Below are 10,517 nucleotides of genomic sequence, written 5' to 3'. Positions count from 1 at the left end.
AAAACAGAGCAAATTGGAATGCTATCTTTTCCTAAACAGATAGTACACAGTGGCAGAATAACTGACCCCTGTGACTGACGCAAAATTAAGAAAATCCTTGACTATGTACAGACTCAGTCAGCATAACCTTGCTATTGAGAAAGGTCGCCATAGACAGACCTGGCTCGCAAGAGAAGACAGGATATTTGCACACTGCCCACAAAAGGAAGTGGAAACTGAGCTGCATTTCCTAACTTGCTAAATGTATGACCGTATTAGAGACACATATTTCCAATAGATCACACAGACCAACAAAGAATTTGAAAACAAATCAAACATAGATCCATTTCCATTTCTGTTAGGTGAAATACCACAATGTGCAATCACACAGCAAGATTTGTGGCCCGTTGCCATGAGGAAAGCGCAACCAGAGGAGCACATTAAACACTTAAAATGCCTTTTTGAAACCTCATAGAGTGCAATGTTTACTGTTCATTTCTAATAATTTTGTTAAATATGTTTCTTCTCACTTTTGTTTATTGTTTATTTCACTTGCTTTGGCAATGTGCACGTATGTTTCCCATGCTAGAGTGGTAGAGGGCTCAGGGATGAGTAGTCTGTGCTGATGAGCTGTTTGTGATGAGAACCTGTTTGTGACATAGCACTGGAGCCGGTTCAATCACCCGGGAAACTAAAGCAACACCCCCAAAATGACTGAGAGGAAGAAAGAGCGAGGAAGAAAGAAAAAAAGAAAGTGAGAAACAAAGAAAGTGAGAAACAGATGTCCTGAGGAATAATACGGGTTTGTATGGGATCCTGTTGCTTTGTATGAAACCTGTATCCACCTCTCTCCTGTTCTGGTGGAGAAAGGGGGGAGTGTGGAATACAGAGGCAAAGAGGTGGAGGATAATGTTCAGGGTTTGGCTTTAGGAAAACCGTAGGCACGTAGGCCACACCGAAATCATGTGTATTATACACCATATATTCAAAAGTATGTGGACACCCCTTCAAATTAGGGGATTCGGCTATTTTAGCCACACCCGTTGCTGACAGGTGTATAAAATCTAACACACAGCCATGCAATCTCCATAGACAAACATTGGCAGTAGAATTGCCTTACCGAACAGCTCAGTGACTTCAACGTGACAATGTCATAGGATGCCACCTTTCCAAAAAGTCAATTAGTCAAATTATTTGGCCTGCTAGAGCTGCCCTGGTCAACTGTAAGTGCTGTTATTGTGAAACGTCTAGGAGCAACAATGACTCAGCCAGAAAGTGGTAGGCTACACAAGCTCACAGAACGAGAATCATCTGAAAATCATCTGTCCTCGGTTGCAACACTCACTTCCCAGTTCCAAACTGCCTCTGGAAGCAACGTCAACACAATAACTGTTCGTTGGGAGCTTCATGAAATGGGTTTCCATGGCCGAGCAGCCGCACACAAGCCTAAGATCACCATGCGCAATGCCAAGTGTCGGCTGGAGTGGTGTAAAGCGCACCGCCATTGGACTCTGGAGCAGTGGAAATGCGTTTTCTGGAGTGATGAACCACGCTTCACCATCTGGCAGTCAGACGGACAAATCTGGGTTTGGCGGATGGAGGGAGAACGCTACCTGCCCGAATGTATAGATGCCAACTGTAAAGTTGGGTGGAGAAGGATTAATGGTCTGGGGCTGTTTTTCATGGTTTGGCTAGGCCTCTTCGTTCCAGTGAAGGGAAATGTTAACGCTACAGCATACAATGACATTCTAGACAATTCTGTGCTTCCAAGTTGGTTGCAATCAGTTTGGGGAAGGCCCTTTCCTGTTTCAGCATGACAATGTCCCTGTGCACAAAGCGAGGTCCATACATAAATGGTTTGCCGAGATTGGTGTGGAAGAACTTGACTGGCCTGTACAAAGCCCTGACTTCAACCCCAATCGAACATCTTTGGGATGAATTGGAATGCCGACTCTGAGCCAGGCCTAATCGCCCAACATCAGTGCCCGACCTCACTAATACTCTTGTGGCTGAATGGAAGCAAGTCCCTGCAGCAATGTTCCAACATCTAATGGAAAGACTTCCCAGAAGACTGGAGGCTGTTATAGCAGCAAAGGGGGGACCAACTCCATATTAATGCCCATGATTTTGGAGTGAGATGTTCAACGAGTAGGTGTCCACATACGTTTGGTCATGTAGTGTATGTGATCAGATTTTATCAATAAGAGATAAGTCCTGTCTTTAACTTCCAGGGAAAAGCCCCATTGATTATGAGTAGGGCTCTGTCTTAAAAGCTACCGTTAATCTGGGAAGTTGCCCAGTAGGCTGGACTGTGCAGTCTTAAGCCTCCCAAAACAATAGAGCTCTAAGAGAGGTTCTCCTGGCACATCTCACAGTATGCCCCTGCCCATGCAAAGATCCTGCTCAGTTATATAAGGGCACTAAATGTGCTACATGATTATGTGCAGTAAGGCTAATAAAAGATCATGAAGATCGGTCTGTTAATAACACACACTAGGATTAATAGTGTTGCTAATGTTGGATCTCACTGAGGCAATGAGGGAGCATAAGGGCAATCTGACAGTGCTATTAGCTAGCTCTGTGTAGGCAGGGAGGAAGGTGAATGGGTGAGTTGTGTAATGTTTTTGTGTACGATGACTGGTTTCTCTATGCTATGCTAGGCTCATGGATTCAGTGATTTATGTAAGCAGCTGGGCCTCCCATGGGGAATGTTTGCTATGTGTGTGCTGTGTGTTCCATTGGCCTAAGCCGCTGTACCATCTGGGCTTGACGGTGGTCAGGAGGAGGGGTGGATGTTATGTCCTTCTAGTTCCGTTGTGTCATTTCCTATTGCAGACAGAAGAACGGACAGACAGACAGATGGACATACACGGACACACGCCGACTCTTCTATCTCCTATACACAGATAACAGTATTTCCTCTCAGATAATAATATGTATCCTTTCATGATAGAAGAGGGAGTTCTGGGAAAGCTCTTTCTTCTTCAGACTGTATGAACTATGAACCTGTAGACGCCAGATAAATGCCTCAGCCCTAGAGCATAAGGCCTGTGTGGAGAAGTACACGGCAGCATGCATGCCTACAAAAATTATATGATCGGGGCAGGACTGTGAAGCACTGATAAGAAAAGACAGCGCTAGCTTGGAACCCTAAAAACAACGAAAGCAGCAGGCAGCAACACTGAGTATATGATATGCTGATAGTAGGAGGCAGTGTTCTCTCTCTCTCTGTCTCTCTCTCTGTCTCTCTCTCTGTCGCTCTCTCTGTTGATAAAAGTCTCATCTCATTTTCCCAGTGTTACATGCTGTCCCACACACAGCATTCCAAGCCACATTAATTCCTTCTTGTTCCAAGCAAAAAGGCCTTTTTTCGTAGGGCACATTTCTAATCTTATTAAAGCCTCGCTCTCTGGGAACAACCTGCTCTCCTCTCCCCCGCCTCCCTCACTTCCCCCGCCTGACTGAATAATTCATCAATTATCAATCTAATTCAATTGAGTATACTTTAAAGTGATTAATCTATTATTCAACAGAGAGAGGAGGAATCAGTCCAGTACACTCTCGATAAATTATCAAGATTTGTGAGTGTGTATGTGTGTGTTTACTGTTGACCTATTACAGTAGATTTGTGTATGGATAAAGGTCTGTTTAAGAGTTCTAGGTTTATCATGAATGGTTTTCTGTGTATTTAGGTGAGTGTATTTTGTACCTGTGTATTTGTGTAAGTGTACATAAGTGCTGCTGGTCTTGATTGTCAAGGTGTTGGTTAAGTGTTGCTGTGTATGTTTCCAGGCTGATATAGCCCAGCTGTTCCACACAGGGAGCCTGAGAAGGAGCTTAGCTGTGGGGGTGGGATGGAGGGATGGAGAGGAGGGGCAATTACTTCCTGCCTGTGCCCATGTAACATCACATGGCATGGCTGGGCAGCTTCTGGATACAGGACAGACGGTAACAAAAGGACCCATTGTCCCCCGGCAAATCAAATCAAATTTTATTGGCAGCATGCACAGATTTAGCAGATGTTATTGTGGGTACAACAAAATGCTTATGTTCTGAGCTCCAACAGTGCTGTAATATCTAACAATACACACAAATCTAAAAACTAAAAGAATGGAATTAAGAAATATATAAATATTAGGACGAGCAATGTCGGAGTCCAGAGTATAAATATATATTTATATGATGGGATGTATAGACATTATGGACAGTACAGTGGCTTGCGAAAGTATTCACCCCCTTGGCATTTTTCCTATTTTGTTGCCTTTACAACCTGGAATTAAATTGTATTATTTTATTTTTTTTTGGGGGGGGGGGGTTCTAAAGTTAATTTTTAATTTCACCTCAGCAAGTTGGACTATTTGTATATGTCCATTACACGACATCCACATATAAAATCAATTTAAATTACAGGTTGTAATGCAACAAAATAGGAAAAACACCAAGGGGGATGAATACTTTTGCAAGGCACTGTATTTGGATATAACATGTAGTATATCTGTAGAACACGTAGGACAGAATAGTATATGTACAGCAACAGTTAAATAGGATAGGCCTTGACTACAATACAGTATATCCAGTGTATTTGGAAGTATTCAGGCCCTTTGACTTTTTCCACATGTTGTTACTTTGTTATTCTAAAATTGATCAAATTAAATGTTTTCCTCATCAATCTACACACAATACCCCATAATGACAAAGTGAAAACAGGTTTTTGAAAACAGAAATACCTTATTTACATAAGAATTCAGACCCTTCGCTATGAGACTCGAAATTGAGCTCAGGTGCAACCTGTTTCCATTGATCATCCTTGAGATGTTTCTATAACTTGGAGTCCACCTGTGGTAAATTCAACTGATTGGACATGATTTGGAAAGGCACACACCTGTCTATATGAGGTCCCACAGTTGACAGTGCATGTCAGAGCAAAAACCAAGCTATGAGGTCGAAGGAGTAGTCTGTAAAGATCTGAGACAGGGGGGCCCACAATGCAAATAGTCCGGGTAGACATCTGATTACCTGTTCAGGAGTCTTATGGCGTGGGGGTAAAAACTGTGTGTCCTAGACTTGGCACTCCGGTATCACTTGCCATGCGGTAGTAGAGAGAATAGTCTATGACTGTGTTAGAGGAATTTTATTCCTATATGTTCATTAAACAATTCAATTATAACAAAGCAAAACATTGGGTCCGTTTCTGAGAATTTGTAAGATTCTTATTTGTATAAAATAGATAAAGATCAGTCTCCAAGATGAATCAATAGCGTTTTTTCCCGAGAGCTCTGAACATAATCCCATGTACATTAGTTTATATAACACACATTGCGTCATGTCTTACAAAAATGTCCCTCCTCCTCCTGGATCATGTCAAAACTGCTTTTCAATTCAGTTGCAACACACACACATTGTGTAACATATGGTAGCAGAAGATAAGCAATCTACTGCACGCCCAACGGGTTCTCCCCTCCCTGGTTGGGGACCAGACATATTTCCTGTTGTTAGTTTCACTGTGATCACGAGTTGTCTGTAGACCCTTCCTCTTGGCCTATGTAGCAACATATTCTTCAACAGACAACAGATAACTCTGTGAGTTATAACTCTACGCCAAATGTATACATTATTTAGTCATTATTGATAAAAATCCTTCAACAGACTGGGGTGGCTGGGGTCGTTGACCATTTTTAGGACCTTCCTCTGACACCGCCTGGTGTGAGTTCCTGTATGTTACCAAAATCACACCATTTGTAGTTAATCATGAAACACACACCTCCACCTTTATTTTTCCTGGAGAGTTCTTTATTCCTGTCTGAGCGCTGTACTGAAAACCCAGCTGGCTGTATGGACGGGGACAGTATATCTGGAGAGAGCCATGATTCTGTGAAACAGAGTATGTTGCAGTCCCTGATGTTTCTCTAGAAGTAGATCCTCACCCTGAGCTCATCTACTTCATTTTCCAGGGACTGAATATTAGTGAGTAAAATACTCGGAAACGGGGGATGGAATGCACACCTGAGTCGGACGAAAAGTCCCTTCCGAAAGCTTCTTCTCTGCTGGTGGCATCTTGGAGAAGCCTCTGGAATAATTGGAATCGCATTGGGGGGTTCAACAAAGGATCTAATTCAGGAAAGTTGTATTTCTGGTCAAAATTCTGGTGATGGCACCGGAGGAGATGGCAGATGTTTTAAGGGCTACTAACCAGTTGTGCTATTGTGTGTGTTTTTTTGCGTTATTTGTAAATGATTTTGTACATAATGTTTCTGTCACATTTCTTATGACCGAAAAGAGCTTCTGGATATAAGGACACTGATTACTCACCTCGTACGGGACAAAGATGTTTTTCTGTTTGTTTTTTTATCGAATTTTACCCTTTTTTTCTCCCCAATTTCATGGTATCCAAATGTTAGTAGCTACTATCTTGTCTCATCGCTACAACTCCTATGCAGGCTCGGGAAAGTCATGCGTCCTCCAATACACAACCCAACCAAGCCACACTGCTTCTTAACACAGGGCTCATCCAACCCGGAAGCCAGCCGCACCAATGTGTCGGAGGAAACATTGTGCACCTGGTAACCTTGGTTAGCGTGCACTGCGCCTGGCCCGCCACAGGAGTCGCTGGTGTGCGATGAGACAAGGATATCCCTACAGGCCAAGCCCTCCCTAACCCGGACGACGCTAGGCCAATTGTGCGATGCCCTACGGACATCCCGATCGCGGCCGTTTACGACAGAGACTGGGCGCGAACCCAGGGTCTCTGGTGGCACAGCTGGCGCTGCTGCGCCCTTACCCACTGCGCCATCCGGGAGGCCACAAAGATGTTTTTTTTTTAAATGAGTCGGACACAAAGGATTTACTTCAAATCAAATGTATTTATATAGCCCTTCGTTAATCAGCTGATATCTCAAAGTGCTGTACAGAAACCCAGCCTAAAACCCCAAACAGCAAGCAATGCAGGTGTAGAAGCACGGTGGCTAGGAAAAACTCCCTAGAAAGGCCCAAACCTAGGAAGAAACCTAGAGAGGAACCAGGCTATGTGGGGTGGCCAGTCCTCTTCTGGCTGTGCCGGGTGGAGATTATAACAGAACATGGCCAAGATGTTCAAATGTTCATAAATGACCAGCATGGTCGTATAATAATAAGGCAGAACAGTTGAAACTGGAGCAGCAGCACAGTCAGATGGACTGGGGACAGCAAGGAGTCATCATGTCAGGTAGTCCTGGGGCATGGTCCTAGGGCTCAGGTCCTCCTTCAGACACAAGATAAGGCCCGTCATTCACACGAAGAAGAGATGGAGATATCGGGGATGTACACAACCAAACAAAAGTTTGGGGTCACTTGAAAATGTCCTTTGCTTTTGAAAGAAAATGTGTTTTTTTGTCCATTAAAATAACATAAAATTGATCAGAAATACCGTGTAGACATTGTTAATGTTGTAAATGACTATTGTAGTTATTTTTTATGGAATATCTACATACAGTGGGGCAAAAACGTATTTAGTCAGCCACCAATTGTGCAAGTTCTCCCACGTAAAAAGATGAGAGAGGTCTGTAATTTTCATCATAGGTACACTTCAACTATGACGGACAAAATGAGAAAAAAATCCAGAAAATCACATTTGTAGGATTTTTTATGAATTTATTTGCAAATTATGGTGGAAAATAAGTATTTGGTCAACAACAAAAGTTTATCTCAATACTTTGGTATATACCCTTTGTTGCCAATGACAGATGTCAAACGTTTTCTGTAAGTCTTCACAAGGTTTTCACACACTGTTGCTGGTATTTTGGCCCATTACTCCATGCAGATCTCCTCTAGAGCAGTGATGTTTTGGGGCTGTTGCTGGGCAACACGGACTTTCAACTCCCTCCAAAGATTTTCTATGGGGTTGAGATCTGGAGACTGGCTAGGCCACTCCAGGACCTTGAAATTCTTCTTACGAAGCCACTCCTTCGTTGCCCGGGTGGTGTGTTTGGGATCATTGTCATGCTGAAAGACCCAGCCACGTTTCATCTTCAATGCCCTTGCTGATGGAAGGAGTTTTTCACTCAAAATCTCACGATACATGGCCCCATTCATTCTTTCCTTTACACGGATCAGTCGTCCTGGTCCCTTTGCAGAAAAACAGCCCCAAAGCATGATGTTTCCACCCCCATGCTTCACAGTAGGTATGGTCTTAGTCTTTGTCCTCCAAACACGACGAGTTGAGTTTTTACCAAAAAGTTATATTTTGGTTTCATCTGACCATATGACATTCTCCCAATCTTCTTCTGGATCATCCAAATGCTCTCTAGCAAACTTCAGACAGGCCTGGACATGTAGTGGCTTAAGCAGGGGGACAAGTCTGGCACTGCAGGATTTGAGTCCCTGCCGGCATAGTGTGTTACTGATGGTAGGCTTTGTTACTTTGGTCCTAGCTCTCTGCAGGTCAATCCGTGGAGCCCCAGATCAAGGGAGATTATCAGTGGTCTTGTATGTCTTCCATTTCCTAATAATTGCTCCCACAGTTGATTTCTTCAAACCAAGCTGCTTGCCTATTGCAGATTCAGTCTTCCCAGCCTGGTACAGGTCTACAATTTTGTTTCTGGTGTCCTTTGACAGCTCTTTGGTCTTGGCCATAGTGGAGTTTGGAGTGTGACTGTTTGAGGTTGTGCACAGGTGTCTTTTATACTGATAACAAGTTCAAACAGGTGCCATTAATACAGGTAACGAGTGGAGGACAGTGGAGCCTCTTAAAGAAGAAGTTACAGGTCTATGAGAGCCAGAAATCTTGCTTTTTTGTAGGTGACCAAATACTTATTTTCCAGCATAATGTGCAAATAAATTCATTAAAAATCCTACAATGTGATTTTCTGGATTTCTTTCTCATTTTGTCTGTCATAGTTGAAGTGTTCCTATGATGAAAATTACAGGCCTCTCTCATCGTTTTAAGTGGGAGAACTTGCACAATTGGAGGCTGACTAAATACTTTTTTGCCCCACTGTATATATATATATACTGAGAGCATGTGACAGATCATGTGACACTTAGATTGCACACAGGTGGACTTTATTTAACTAATTATGTGACTTCTGAAGGTAATTGGTTGCACCAGATCTTATTTCGGGGCTTCATAGCAAATGGAGTGACTACATATGCACACACCACTTTTCAGTTTGTTTGTTTTTCTCACTTTTGTGTATGTATGTTCATTACATGACATCCAAATGAATATCAATTTAAATTACAGGTTGTAAAGAAACAAAATAGGAAAAATGACAATGGGGTGAATACTTTTGCAAGGCACGTACGTCTTGTGTCTGAGCTGCTGAATTGCGACTACACTTTGTCCCTATACTGACATTTCGCTTGTTTTATTGCCTTGCCGAGGGAATAACTACACTGTTTATATTCTGACATATTCCCAGTCATCTTTCCATGGTTAAATGCGGTGGTTCGCACTTTCAGTTTTGTGCGAATGCCGTCATCTATCCACCTTTTCTGGTTAGGGTAGGTTTTAGTCATCACAGTAGGTACAACATCTCCAATGCACTTCCTTATAAACTCACTCACCGAATCAGTGTATAAATCGATGCTATTCTCTGAGGCTGCCCAGAACATTTCCCAGTTTTGTGACCAAGACAATCTTGAAGCGTGGATTCCGATTGGTCAGACCAGAGTTGAATGGTTCTTGTCACGGGTACATCCTGTTTGAGTTTCTGCTTGTAGGATGGTAGGAGCAAAATGGAGTCGTGGTTGGATTTGCCCGAAGGGAGGGCCTTGTATGCATCGCGAAAGTTAGAGTAGCAGTGATCCAGTGTATTTTCCACAAGAGTGCTAGAATCAATATACTGATAGAATTTAGGTAGCCTTGTTCTCAAATTTGTTTTGTTAAAATCCCCGGCTACAATAAAGGCAGCCTCAGGATATATGGTTTCCAGTGAAGTTCCTTGAGGGGTGTCTTGGTATCTGCTTGAGGGGGGATATACACGTCTGTGACAATAACAGACGAGAATTCTCTTGGGAGATAGTACGGTCGGCATTTGATTGTAAGGAATTCTAGGTCAGGTGAATAAAAGGACTTGAGTTCCTGTATGGTGTTATGATTACAGCATGAGTCATTAATCATGAAGCATACACCCCTACCCTTCTTCTTCCCAGAGAGATGTGTATTTCTGTTGGCGCGATGCTTGAAAAAACATGGTGGCTGTACTGACTCCAACAACATATCCCAAGAGAGACATGTTTCCGTGAAACAGAAAATGTTACAATATCTGAAGTCTCTCTGGAAGGCAACCTTTGCCTTAATTTTGTCTACCTTGTTGTCTAGAGACTGGACATTGGCAAGTAATATACTCAGCAGCGGTGGGTGGTGTGCACGCCTTGGAAGTCTGACCAAGAGGCCGCTCCGTCTACTTCTTCTGTGGCGACGTTGTTTTGTGTCGGCCACTGGGATTAGATCCAATGTCCTGGGTGGTGGTCCGAACAACAGATCCACTTCGGGAAAGTCGTATTCCTGGTCGTAATGTTGGTAAGTTGACGTCGCTCTTATGTCCAATAGTTCTTCCCGG

The sequence above is a fragment of the Oncorhynchus kisutch genome, linkage group LG6 (genome assembly GCF_002021735.2).
Source record: "Oncorhynchus kisutch isolate 150728-3 linkage group LG6, Okis_V2, whole genome shotgun sequence".
Taxonomy (NCBI): Eukaryota; Metazoa; Chordata; class Actinopteri; order Salmoniformes; family Salmonidae; genus Oncorhynchus; species Oncorhynchus kisutch.
The sequence above is the reverse complement of the archived record's forward strand: the minus strand, read 5'-3'. Positions refer to the sequence as shown.